At 37.3% G+C, this 14,300-nt stretch overlaps 1 pseudogene; it reads left to right on the top strand.

Moving 5' to 3' along the window:
* Positions 1–4,355: 4,355 nt before the first annotated feature.
* Positions 4,356–10,213, top strand: LOC146466763 (uncharacterized; annotated as a pseudogene).
* The last annotated feature ends 4,087 nt before the right edge of the window (positions 10,214–14,300 follow it).

Genomic DNA, 14,300 nt, shown 5'->3' with positions numbered 1-14,300 from the left:
GATTTTTCCTCCTTGTGATTGCTGTTTGTCGGAGTAAAATGAAACCTCTGGTCCGTAAAGTTGAGATAATCAACACATTCATTGTTGCTGATAGCTGCTAACGGGATCTCATTAGCACGTTTTGGGCCTATAGTGGGCCTAGAGTTCATTGAACGCGTATTGAATTCCCAAACTCAAAGGAGATTCAGTTGCAATTATATGCGGTCTTGTTAAAGAGAAAGTTAATCTGTAACCGGTACAAAGTAAACCTATTTAGGAACTAATAATAGCTGTAATGAATGGAGAAAATTTTAAGCACTAGTTAGATACCATCCCCAGCTTGTCATGGAGGATTTCGGCACCGAAGACGAGAAACTATAGTACTTAGTGGACTCTACTGATCTTCCACGTTTTGGAAAAATACGTTTTCTGCAATCTGTATAGACTTCTATCACAAAATTATCACCTCTACAATCTGCAGACGTATTTATGCGGCGACTTTAGTTATTTCAGTTTAAGAAAACTGAATGTAGCTGAGGTTAAAGTAAGTAATAAAAAATGCTTCCCGAGTGTTTGAAAAAGCATTGTATTTTCGGAGAAATAAAATTAGATTTCAACCAAGGTTGTGACAATTGAGATCTTATTTTCTAATTTACTTTTTGATAGAGATTTTTTTTTTTTGATTTCTTTTCATAAATTATTACTAAGTTCGAGTAAAATTACTTCAAACTCTAAATGAAAATGAATCAATAGCCTGGAATAATATTCCCCCTCCTCCCCTACGATCCTGGACCTTGCAGCAAAAGGAACATGCACCCTCCCTGACATATGTTTTTAATCGATCCACAATACTTGGAAAGTACCCAATACACACAAAAAATGACAGGGAGATAAAAAGCAACTACAGGATCATCACATCCGAACAATACTTTGTACGTCAAGGGGGGAGGCTGATGAGCACTACAGATCTTGCACACGTAGATTTCAATTATGGTTTGCCACAAGGCAGTCTTCTCTTTGTTACGTATGCAAGTGAGCTGCTCAATGCACTCGAAAGACATCCACTAGCTTTGTAAGTGAATGCTCATGACACACAGTTGTGAATCTCGTTTAGACCGGAATCGGTGCTATACAATGAGTCGCTATTTGCCCCAACGGCAGTGAGGAGGTCATACATCTTCTTCGAAGGAATTAAGATTTGCAAGACTTTTGTTTATCCATTTTGAAAGTATGTGATCATGGCTTAATCGTTTGCCCCGTTTAGCCACCGAATGTTTTATGTGACAAATACGATATTGAGCGAAATGTTTAATCGTTTAGCGGAGGCTTTAGCATTACTGCTTCCTAATTTGATATTTCGAGGGAGACTATTATTGTCTCCTTACAATACTGTTGTTAGCAGAGACAATGTTAATCATGTGGTCAGTCAGTAATTCCCTTTCCCTAGCAACTTGCATCCACCCTGCTAAAGCCTAAATCCTTCAGACAGTGGTTATTTTGTAAACTTAGCGGTCTTATGAAGAAGAAAAGGCTAAATCAAGGACACTATCCTTTAGCCCAGGGTGCATGTAGCTTAAATAAATGGGAAAACAAGGTAGCTACATTCAGGTCACTTTCCCTCCTGCCTGACATACCGTCTTAAACCATGGGGCAATTTATGCTCATAATAATGAATTTATTGATTTAAAAAGAAAGAAAGCGGGCACAACTTAATTAAGAAACTTTAAGTCTTTTACTCCTCGTTTCAAGAAACTGACCTCCCTAACACATTTAATTAAAAACCCAGGCCCACAGGTATAGCCCAAGATTCTCAAATATGTACAAAAGAATTTTAGAAGCGAAGGTTGGTAAGAAAGAAGGGCAAAAATGACCAGATAGACAACAAGGGAAAGAAAAGAAACTGTGTGCTGCGTCCGGGGAAAGAAAAAAAGAATGTTGCTAACGTTACACTAGAAGCGTCGGCACACGAATCTCTTCGTGGTCGCCTTTTTAACTTTAGTTATCAACTGTGTTGATAAAGCCAGGCGTGGGATAAACGATAGATCTGCAATCACCTCTTTATGTTGCAATTGACATTTTTTCTTATACATTTTACGTCGTGAATGTTTTAAAAATTGAAGTTCTATATTAATAACAAGTACATATTATGGCTGAATTTATACTAGAGACGAATTACCTCGTCTAAGTATAAATCCGAAGACGAATTTTGACGAATAATTTGTCTAGATATTTTACGCGGGTTACACGACGGGTGTTTGGGTGTTGAGAAGCCGAGTGGAAGCTTGGGTAGTAGAGGTCAAAACCAATATGGCGGCACTCGTAGCGTTGCAATTGTTGACAAACACATCAAGAAGAGCATTAGACATGCATGCAACGGTGTAATCACTTCCTCTGTAGAGTGGATCAGATATAACTTCCGCGAAGCCGTCCGTGTCTTGTTCTGTCCAAGTCAACTTCTTGTTTGTTTTCCCTTTCTTCTCTGCGATTACTTTCAAGGACGCAGATTCCTTACGGGACGCCAACTTGAAATAAGCATCCCAGGAAACGTTGCGAAAATATAGAGACCAGTCCCTCTCCTGAGTAAATTTCGTCAAAAAACCGTCTACGTCTAGATATAAATTTAGAGATGGATAATCCGTCTAAGATGAATTATCCGAAAAGACGTGCTAACAGACGAATCAGCCTCGGACGAATTTTGCTCCATAATTCGTCTTCGCACCAGATTTATACTAGAGACGGATTATCCGTCTGAGACGGATAATTCGTCCCTAGTATAAATTCGGTAAAAAAGAGCAAATGTTACCATCGGTCAAACATTTGGTGGCAACAGCTCAAAAATCAATTCGGCCCATATTCTCAAGTTAGGTGGACCTCAAGGTGAAACAAATCACTGCATAGTTTTTTAGCTAAATATCGATTCATTCTCGAGAAAATCGATAATAATCAAATTCTGTGAAAATGCCGCTTCTTGAGCTTGTATTTTGGGGCGATTTAGAAATACGAAATAAGACACTTAAGAAAAATAAAATCCATCAGATTTTGTAGAGTGATACCAAAATGTGTATTAAAAGCAATTTTAGCAATTCTCGACAATTTACATTCACAATGTGAATAGATTTGTCCGAACTTCATTTATCAAGATGTAAAATGGGCCAAAAATAACCTACTATTTCAGCATGTGGTACTGAATAGAATGCCTCAAAAATTTGGATTTTGAGAGCCGAAGAGTCGTTCTTTTAGATTCCCTAAGGATTTTATGGGGAAATGATTCAGTGCGAAGTAATCAAATTTTAAATTTGGATAAATTGCACTATTTCAGCTAATACCGTGAAGTCACCTGAATGCACGCACTCTATCAATGTTTCAATGATTACGTTTAACCTTTAAGCTAATTTGACATAAAAAAGTTTCCTATATGTTGTAAGAAGGATGTAATACTGCTGTTTCATCGTTCGATACCAAATGAAATACACTCCCGGATTATTTTTCAAGACAATACAAATGCAAAATGTCATGTTTGTTTTTAAATGCGGACGTGATGTTAAGATGGGAAAATTTTCCGATGTTGTTTTAGAGAAACGAGTAGCTTTTAAAGGTGATTTTAGTACGCCTTTCCATTAAACCCAGCTTTTAAGTGAACAGCAAACCAAAGGCGAACAACAAGCCATTTATCTCAAACATCCGTTTCAGCTCTCTTGAAGTTTATTTGAATCCGTCTCAATTTCGACAAGCCGAAGCAATGAACGTTGGACCATGAAATCAAACGGTCTGTTGAATTTCTTGATCGTAAATTATAATTAAAGGCTTGCAGCAAGTTGGATTCTTCAACAAAGTAAGCGAAGGAACACGCTCAATCGTTGCGTGACGAATTCCTACCTCCGGGAATCGGGCCGGAATTAGGTTCCTAGGCTAAGGGTAGCCACTTCTACCCTCACATCTTGTAGCCAGGCATTTAAAACTAGCTTTATTTCAATTTAACTTAAATTTAGCATCCCAGTGTTCATAATCACTCTAACAGATCACACCTGACCAGTAGTCTTGGAATATGATACTTATTACAGCCATCAATCACTCGAATTGTTCGATCCCGATCGAAAAACTAGATCATTGTTTTGCGCGCGGTCAGAAAGGCCAATACACATGTTATGCATAAACTTAAAGTCGTACTCATCTCACCTCTCGCGTTATATGCTATTACTTGCTATTTAAGGCCGGTGCCTACTATTGTTACTGCGCATACGTTCTGCGCATCAGGCGATGATCCGAGAAACTCGGGTCTTGAAAGGGTTTCTCGATTTACAAGTGTTGATTTCCGGTCCTCTCTCGTTTCGTTTTCCTCTTACAGCGGCTGTAAATTTACTTACGGTGTTAAAAGTATGCTACCTACGGTGAAAGAGCATAAGAGGAGACGAAATGGTACATTTCTGTCATCCAAAACGAAACACAGACGAGTATTGCACACCGCGGACCAAACAAAAACAAAACACATGATCGAAACTGATGCGGTTACTGAACCATCACCTAAAAGGAAATGGAGTCGGAGGGAAGGGAGAAGGATTGTAGAACTAGGTTTTCTGGTGGATCAACTGAGGGACGGATGCTCGGAGTGTAAGAAAAAGTTAAACTTGGTTAACACCACAGAGGAAAACATACAGGGTCTTGGATCCATATTGTACGTCCAATGCGAGGAGTGCTCGCAAGTAAATGCCATCAAGATCGGGAAAACTCATCGCAACCCTGGAAAAAAAGAGCATTGGACGTCCAATATGGGACATCAATACAAAGGCGGCAACAGGTTTGTGAAATTTGTTATGATATTCATGCTCTTTGTCCGTATTTACTATGTTTCAACCGGCGAGTTTTTCACACGCGGGAAGCCGAAACGATCTTTTTATTGTTTTTCTCAATATTGTTTGCAAAAGGGTCGATAAATGCTGGAATTGGGGCGACGGGAATGAATGTGTTCTTGACAACACTTAATATTCCATGGCTACCAAAGCAAACATACAAATTGCGAGAGGACGAGGCAAGAGAGGGAATTTCAAAAGACACGAAAGAATCGTGCCGGGATGTTGTCAGAAAGGAGGTAGAGGCCGTAGTGGAAACCAAATCTAAGGAGACTGCAGGGTAAGAAAAGTAGTATTTTTTATTGTATGGTTAATACTAGGTTAACTTGAAAGAATTATGCGATAAATATGTGGGCTGTGCGGAGTCTCTCAATCATTTGCTGCTGATCTCGAGCCAGTTGACTCTTCTTTTGACAAATATTGGGATATATTAAGAGACAAAATTTTATTTATAGTCTGCGCTATGTTGGTTGATATTCTTAAAAGAATTGAAAATTTGTAACTTTAGACATCTATAAACACCTGCACAATTCGTGCAAATAATTGCAAGTTTCGTATAACTAGAATTCCCCGAATAATAATTATTGATTCATTGTATTCGGCCAACACTTTATTTTCTCACCAAATTCCGTTTACTTTGACACAGAAACAAAGCAAAACTAAACGCGAGCTTTGATGCCGGCTGGCAAAAGCGGGGATCTGGCAGAGCTTGTAATAGTTTGTCAGGTATGTATCATCATAGGTTGTTGTTATTGTTGTTTTTTTGTTTGTTTGTTTTGTTTTGTTTGTTTGTTTGTTTGTTTTCAAGTCTCAATATAATCTGTAGGAAAATATTCAGGAAAAGTAGAATAGAAAACGAGTCAGTCTCTTTTGTTATGCATGGATTTGTTTTCCATGGATTTCCATGGAAAATTTTCCATGGAATTCCATGGAGTTTCATGGAATTCCATGGGGTTATTTCACACGCCGGTCTAGTTCAGGAGAGTGAAATGGTGTATTTTGGAAGAATTTTGATGGAAGACTATTCATTCACTATGGACTGGAAATATCATTTGCGAGATTTCTTGCAACAAAAAATTATATAATAAAGCAAAAACAAACACACACAAAGACACCATCTCGATTAATAATAAACAGCAGTGAACTTCCAGAACAGATTCTTATATTTATAATGAATGGTTACTTTCATACTTCATATTAGCCTTAACCTTCAGGTAGTCATTCTTGTGTTTACTTTGAGGTGGTTTGAAGTAGACTATATAGTGAGTTGACAGAGTCGACTAGTATTTGGCACCATTTTTCAAACTGAAGCTTTATTATTTCAGAATAATTTGTGGTCACCCCTAATTACAATTTCGGAATTCAATTATACTTGCTAAGATCTGCATGCTTTTCATATACAGGCAAAAAACATGCAAAAAATATTAGTAGGCACCATCCTGAGATGCGCACAACTTATTGGCAGTAACAAAAGGAGGGGCTTTCCTCTAATCTACTTTCACTGTAAATAATCTGTTGCCTTTAAGTGTGCAGTAATTTATTGCACTTTATTTTAAGGTCATTCATCATTGATATTTAGGGCACAAACTGGACAAGTTCTTAGTTATGCTGTGAGATGCAAGAGTTGTCGTATCTGTGATAATGCAAAATGAAAATGCCATGTACCACACAAACACCAGTGTCTACACGACTGGACAGGTGCGTACAAATTACATGTACTACAATTTCTTTTCTTACTTTGACGTGTATCCCTCTATAGTGTCCTCAGTAGCTACCCACTTTACAAAGCTTTAACTTTTTTTCAGTTTTTTTAATATGTTTTATTTTATTAATACGGTTTACCTTTCATAAAAGCAGTAGTCAGGTTGTTTGAACTGATCTGAATTTCCATCACAGTGCTGTTGTGTCATGGTATTTCAAATAAAGGTTCATATCCCTGCCACTCCTCTAGAATATCCAATCTCCCTTCAGTCCTTTCTGGTCAATGGTCTGTTTGCTTTATTGACCATACAATTTCCAAAATTATCTCAATTATATGGTGTATGGGTAGTTATAAGAACTATTTTTATATATACATATATTTATATAAATACTGCAGTTGTGTAGAATCTAATATTTACATTGTTGTTCTTGCAGGTTCTGCTAAATCAATGGAGCCTTCCATGGGTATTGAACTAACAAAAGGTTTGGCAGGGGAAATGAAAGTTGACAACACTGGAGAAACAAAATCTGTAGAATACAGTGTTGACAACATTATCATGGATGGGGATACTACCACCATATCCCATATCCATGATAATGTTAGTGAACAGATTGGTGTCTGTTCTGATGTTAGCCTGAGTATCAGGCCTTCCTAAGGGGAGGGGGGAAGGGGAAGGGGAGGGGGAGGGGGAGGGGAAGGGGGAGAAAAGGAAAGGAAGGCCTGACACAAAACCTTTCAGAAGTTTGTGTCGAACGTCCGAATGTTGGACGTTGGCGCTGATTGGACGAAACACACAAGGTTACGTCACACCGCCGGAAACAAAAATTACCATGATAGACTAAACAATGCAACTGTCGCATGTTTTGCATTTTGATATCAAAGGTCATTTCTGTCATTTCTGGGTTACGAGTGCTGCGTTTATCGCCTGTTGAGCAACCGTCGTTCTTATACTAGTCTCCCTCGCAGCCGTTTTTTGGGGGAGCGTTGCGTGACAGCCCAAAAAAAGGCTGCGAGGGAGACTATTCTTATACCCGTTGAGGCATTTATTTGGGTTTGGTACGTTTAGCTTGTTTCAGTGCGTCCGGTGAAAGTACAGCCTCTCTAGTTAGGATTTGAATTGTTTAATAATCTTTATCCGGCCGCCTATTTGTTTTCGTAGCTGAGATATGTGTTTCTTATCATGGCTATTTGTCTTTTGATTAGTCACGGCTGCGTTTTTGTCATCACTTCTTGCCATCCTGAACTGTGAGATTTGTATTTTCCGCCCGTAATGAAGCTGTATTTAGTCGCGAATTCTGCTCAGTGGTGCTCAACAGAAAATATTTTGTTTGGAGAGTCTTTTGCAATAGAGCTGTCTGTGTAACTTCAATTCATATCTCTCACAGCGGTCATCGCTGACATGACAGTTGCATGACCGGAAGTTATTTGGATTGGCTACTATTTACGGCGAAGCGTCATGCTCATCGAGGGGGCGGAATACTCGTCTCAATGCTTTTGTGTCAGGATTTTCTTCCCTTTTCCCCTTCCTCTCTTCCCCCCTCTCCCCAACCCCCCCCCCCCCCCCCGAAAAGCCTGATACTCAGATTAGTCTGATGTTGGACATGCTAAGAAAGCACTCTATGGTCACCTAATGAGACTGTCCACCAGCCACAAGTCAATGTGCAAATCTGGGATAGACTATCTTGTCAAGTGTTATGGATATGTGTTAACTCAGAATAAAGGTAACCCAGAAGGCATCTGTAAAGGCTGCAAAGTCATCCAAAACCATGCATTTGGATATCACAGTTCCTGTGTTCGTGATGCCAGTACCAGAAAAATCCCGAAAATTACAAGCATCAGTCACTGCCACATGGGATGGACCTTTAGGGAGACAACCTTAAAGCCGATCTGGTACAGGTAAAGAGCTGTTCTTTCCTCAAAGGATACCCAGCTTTTACATACAGTAGACAGCCCTGTAATGTCAACACATATATAAAAAATGCTTGTCCCTTGAGTATTTTGTGTGGGATGGAGTTCACTGTATCATGTATCTACTTGTTTCATATTAGGCCTGCATTTTTTTGAATTTGTTATGTGCCAAGGTCAGTTTTACAATTCTCTTGCACTGTGGAAACTTCAAGTAGTACTGAAATAAATATTTTTCCTTTTTTTAATGTTTTTGAGCTCTTCTCAAGTTATTCAGACAAGCTGGTGCCACTAGGGTCAACACAGAGCAATGAATCCTTTAATAAGTCAGTATCTGTTCATGCCCTCCAAACGTCTTCACTTTTCTGGTTCAGTCAGCCCAGAGGGAAGAGTTACTTTTGCAGTAGCAACCAAAAGCAGTGGAAAATCAGTATAGTATGTAAAGTATAGTATCTAATTTGAAAACAATAACTAAGCAAAAAAAAAAAAAATACCGCAACTAGCCATGCAGTGTCGTTAGTTTAACTACTATTTTATTCAACATATAAGGGAAAGAAAAAAAGTATACTTTATCTTTCTGCTAAATTATAACTAAATATACCCCTTCAATACTCATGAGAGAAATTAGCAGTAAAGATATGCACAAATAACAAAGGAATGTGACAAGATTATGATATTATTGCAAAGCAAAACCTGATGGATTCTGTAAAGTTACGTTGTACAGTAAAATTGAAAGCAACAACAGGCAATAATTTATGTTGTCTTATTTTAGGTCAATGAAGCAAACAGTCTGTCTACTACAAGTATCACAATGAAGTTCAATACAAACCGAGATGAACAGTACAGGAAACGAAAAAAGAGGGAGACTACTAAAGCTTACAAAATAAACAGAATAGTTAAAAAGAAGGCTAGGAATTCACACACAGACCAGGCAGCAGTACTTGAAGGGACAACATATGAAAGTGGTGTACAGTTCAGTGCCAGTCAAGCAGATTTAACTTCAATCCCCACTCCATTTGATCGACCTACATCCTCCCCTTTGAGTTCAGCTGATTTCCAGAAATCAACACTTGTTGCGTTTGACCTTGAAACCTCCATTATACGTAAAAGTACCCTTTCTTGCTGATTAATGAAATGAGTAACACTTTGTTTTATTATGTTTGACTTCATTTTAATACATTGTACATGTTAAAAAAAAATGCATGTGTCACTTCTAACTTACGACATATAAGCTTCATGCATGCAATTCTTGTTGACAAATTGAGATGTGCATGTATAATGCAACAAACGATTAGCTGGGTGTTACACTACACCAATAATATTCCACAGAAAGTTGATTTCTGACAGATAATTGATTCAAATGAAGAAACATCTTGACAAATTGCTGCCAAATAAACAAAAGTCGTTGATTTAGTGGGGAACATATACAACTGTAATGAAGCTTAATCATATACATCCCCAGCCCATATAATTCCACCAGAATCATTTAGGCTTATGTTTTGACTTCTACTCTCTTGGCTGATTACCAAAAACACCTTCTAGTAGTAGGAGTGATGACATAACAAGTGGCACATTAATACATAAGCTTTTCCAATGCTGGTTTTGGCGGATGTGGGATTCAATGGGTTAATTCCTTCTTTCTTCTGCAGGTTTGAATAGTGCAGAGATATGTCAATTATCTGCAGCACAGTGTTCGGGAAATGAAATGAAGCAAACTTTGACAGATGTGCCATGCCCAAACATGGAATTTCCGCACAAGCCTTCAAAGCCAACGAATTGAATGTGGTAGCTGGGCAGCTCTTATATAAATCAAGACGTGTCAAAGCCCTGGCCCTAACTGAATACCTTAAGGGATTTTTGCGGTTCCTAAAGTCATTGCGGAGCAAAGTTATTTTAGTAGCCTATAATGGAAAAGTGTTTGACTCTAGATTGAATTCTGATCCGTGCATTATTGGCAGCCAATTTGTTGAGTGAATTACAAAATGTGATAATAGGGTTTGTTGACACATTACCCATGCTCAAACAATTGTTACCAGGTCGAAAGTCGTACAAACAAGAAGAATTTGTTAAGGACTGCTTAAACAAAAACTATGACGCACACAATGGCCTTAAGGATGTGAAATCCCTTAGGGAGCTGCTCCTTTAACTTAAACCTCCTAATTCTGTTTTTATTATCATTATCATTATCATTATTATTATTATTATTATTATTATTATTATTATCATTATTATTATTATTATTATTTTTCTTTTAATCAAGGGGAGCTGATTTTAAAATGCCGATTATTTTTTTAACTTCATGACATTTGTTTTTTTTTCTTTTTCTTTACAAAAACATCATGCTTGAAAATAGTCTCTTTTTTAATCGAAATAAATTGTGAATAGGTTTTTAATAGTTCTTTTTTATATATATACTTTTAACGTGTAAATAGCAATTTGTGTGAAATATTTTATTAAAGATATATTTTTTAATTTAAATTATTATTATGATTATGATTATTATTATTATGATTATGATTATGATTATGATTATTATGATTATTATTATTACTATTATTATTATTATTATTATTATTATTATTATTATTATTATTTTCACATAGCTTTAATGTAGAGTTTGTCTATGAGTCTCTCCAACATCATGCACAGATGAACTCAAATTTCCCCACTTTTAATGCTCTTGTTTTAAATAAGATACTTTTGAAATCAGTGGCAAAAATGATTGCTGCTTCAGGTCTAAATCTGCAGCAGATAAGTCTCATCTGTGCTAGGGGTGGATATGATGGTCTCCGTAGTGTCCTAAGTGCTAAACGCCATGGCAGCAAATCAGTCCCTAGTGACTGCCTCAAAGAAGGTCTTGAGGGTAATGTCAGAGTACCTGGCAAAAAAAGTGAAATGTTACCAGACACTGCATTTTGAATATGTAAGATGAACATAATAGCACATGAAGCAGATGTTATTATATTTCTAGTAAAGAGAAGAGAAAAAAACAATTTTGTTATAGATTTTCTTGTCTTTACACAGCATAATGCAGGGTGAAAGCTGTTACATGAAATTAAATTCTGCAAAGTGTGCATGTGCAATGAAGATCACCAGGTTGCCTAGAGTAAGCCTACTCGTGTACAAACAAATAAAAAGCATAAAACAGAATTATTATCTAAGCTTAATATTTTAAACAATATTTGTTCCTGGTAAAAAGCGCAGTCACAACGAATGGGGAGATGTCCAAGAAAAATAGTTGTTAGCGGCAATGGAGCATATATTTATAATTATTTCTAATAATAATAATGATAATAATAATAATAATAATAATAATAATAATAATAATAATAATAATAATAATAATAATAATAAGCAGCAGAAGAAGAAAAAAAAGAAGAAGAAGCAGAAGAAGAAGAAGAAGAAGAAGAAGAAGAAGAAGAAGAAGAAGAAGAAGAAGAAGAAGGAGGAGGAGGAGGAGGAGGAGGAGGAGAAGAAGAAGAAGAAGAAGAAGAAGAAGAAGAAGAAGAGGAAGGAGAGAAGGAGAGAAGGAGAGAAGGAGAGAAGGAGAGAAGGAGAGAAGGAGAAGTAGAAGGAGAAGGAGAAGAATCGTTTCCCAAACTTCCTGGTTCCTTGCCGGATAACATTTGCAACGATGATTTGTGGTTCTTTCTGTAGGATCCATTCTCGACATGACCAAAATAAACTGATAAAACCGCAAGGTGTATTTTGGCTAAAGAGAAAAAAATCTTCAAGCACAATTGAAAGCACACTGTCATGAACCATGGAACGCTCAAACATGGGCCCTGTTTGTTCCTTTCTACCGCTCTACAGTAATTTTCCTAAGAAATCAGTGCACTGCACAGACCTATCACGCTAAACAAAATATCAAGCCAGGCCTCGTGCTCAGTAGAAAGGTGTCAAACCCTCACCATAGTCGATGTTGTTTGGGCCCTTAATACATGAACGTTTACGATCATACTAGTCCTAATAGTTATAAAACGGATCTAAGATTCATCCGATAAATTCATCAAATACATGTCTTCCGACAAAATGAGTAGAGGTTTGCTTACAACAAAAGTCACCTACATGATTTTAGATTGAAGTTTCCTTACCTGCAAGTATATTATTGAATTTATTTTATATGTATACACCGTATGCTTACAGTAATATATAAAGCTGTAACATGATTATAGATTCATGTCCCCGTTCATTCCCTGAAATCCTAACCTCCGCCTGTATGTTAAAAGTTTGTCTGACCTGCAAACTTGCAGTGCCATGTAGTGGATTATGTGTAATATATTATAAGCAACACAAACTTATACTATGGCGGAAGACGTGGTTTTCAAGGATTTAATGGGAATACGAGTAACCAATGATTTACTTCTCATGTCTACTGTAATATAAAATTTAGCAGGATCAAAGCTCCTAGGAAGATCGTCGATGCTGCGGAGAAACTTAAGCGAGTTGGCGGGGAAAAATGCGAGTTATTTACAAGTTTTTCGCGAGTCTCAATTACCTTTAGGCGTCTATAAGTCCAGTCATCTGCTGTGACTTTAGAATACGTTTTAGTGTCATTGAGGTGCTTGGAGAGTCTCTTGCTCTACCCATTCTGTGGAGACGAGGGCACGTCCGAGGTTTTTGTCTGTTGCTAAGACACGAACCGAAGGGTCTTCCTTGATCTTTCGCAGGCCATCTCGCTCTTCGTGGGATAAATTATTTTTCCATAGTGGTCTGTTGTCACTTAAGTTTGTCAGCAGCTCTTGACGGATTTTGTACAGGTTTTCCTCGAGGTCAGGATCTTCAGTAGTTGACATTATGAGGGTTTTAGCGCATTTTTCAAACATTGCACCTTTTCGGCCCCCAATTCACCCATGATCCATGTATTTTTCAGCCCTAACTCATCAATTTGCGATTTTCAAAGATAACACATAATTTGACCCCAACTCACCTATCATCAATACCTTTTTCAATCCCTTTAATACAATATTTGATTTTCAAGGTCACCGGCTTGCTATCGTTTGATACAACCGTTGCAGATGACGTTTTTAATATCTCCTTGCTAGTTTTTAGCCTCTTTATAAAATCTGAAATAAACTTTTCGAGAAAACTTTACTTCAAATGTTTATAATAAATTCACGCAACTGTCACATAACTTACAATGACTCATTCGAAAGGGAAAGCCCCTAACAATTTACTGTCTCGTATGCTAATTCTTAGTAAAACAAAAGGCTTTCTCATAATTAAATAGTCATGACCTGTCACCACCCTAAAGCTTCACCAGAATTTGTGAAATAATATGACAAAGGTCCGATCACCTATATATTATGCTCAGTTCTGAAATTTTTCCACTTGTGGTGTTATTTTTCTGTATATTGCTTAATATTGCTTGACTTGAATTGATACGCATGCGCTTTTTTGCGGGTTACGTTGAAACAACCCCAAGGGGACTGGACACTAGTCTTTTATTTGAGATGTCTGCCATTTTGTAAGCAGTTTGTGTTTGTATATTCTCGTTCCTGTTCTCGGATATTTGGACATTTATTTCTCCATTTTCATCGTTCTCATGTTTGTAGACGCTTTTTGTGGCAAGAATATCCTTTATCTTGCATTATAGTCTACACAACAATACATTTATTCTTGGATAGACTCGCTATTGAATATTCGTGAGGCCGTCGATTGTATCACCAGAATACTGGTTATTTGAGCTTATTATTTTTGGACATCAACTAACTCCTTGACTGGGATCCAAGAATTAAAGTCATCATTGTATCCTTTCCACTTTACCAAAGCTTGTTTCTTCTTGCAATCTCTCCTGATAACTTTATCGATTCTGAATATCTCCTGATTAGCTTTCAATAATTCCGGTTCATAAAAGCTTCCTTTTA

This window comes from Pavona decussata, unplaced genomic scaffold, assembly GCF_977016875.1.
Source record: "Pavona decussata unplaced genomic scaffold, jaPavDecu1.1 SCAFFOLD_141, whole genome shotgun sequence".
NCBI lineage: Eukaryota > Metazoa > Cnidaria > Anthozoa > Scleractinia > Agariciidae > Pavona > Pavona decussata.
This window is presented reverse-complemented; position numbering and strand designations above follow the sequence as displayed.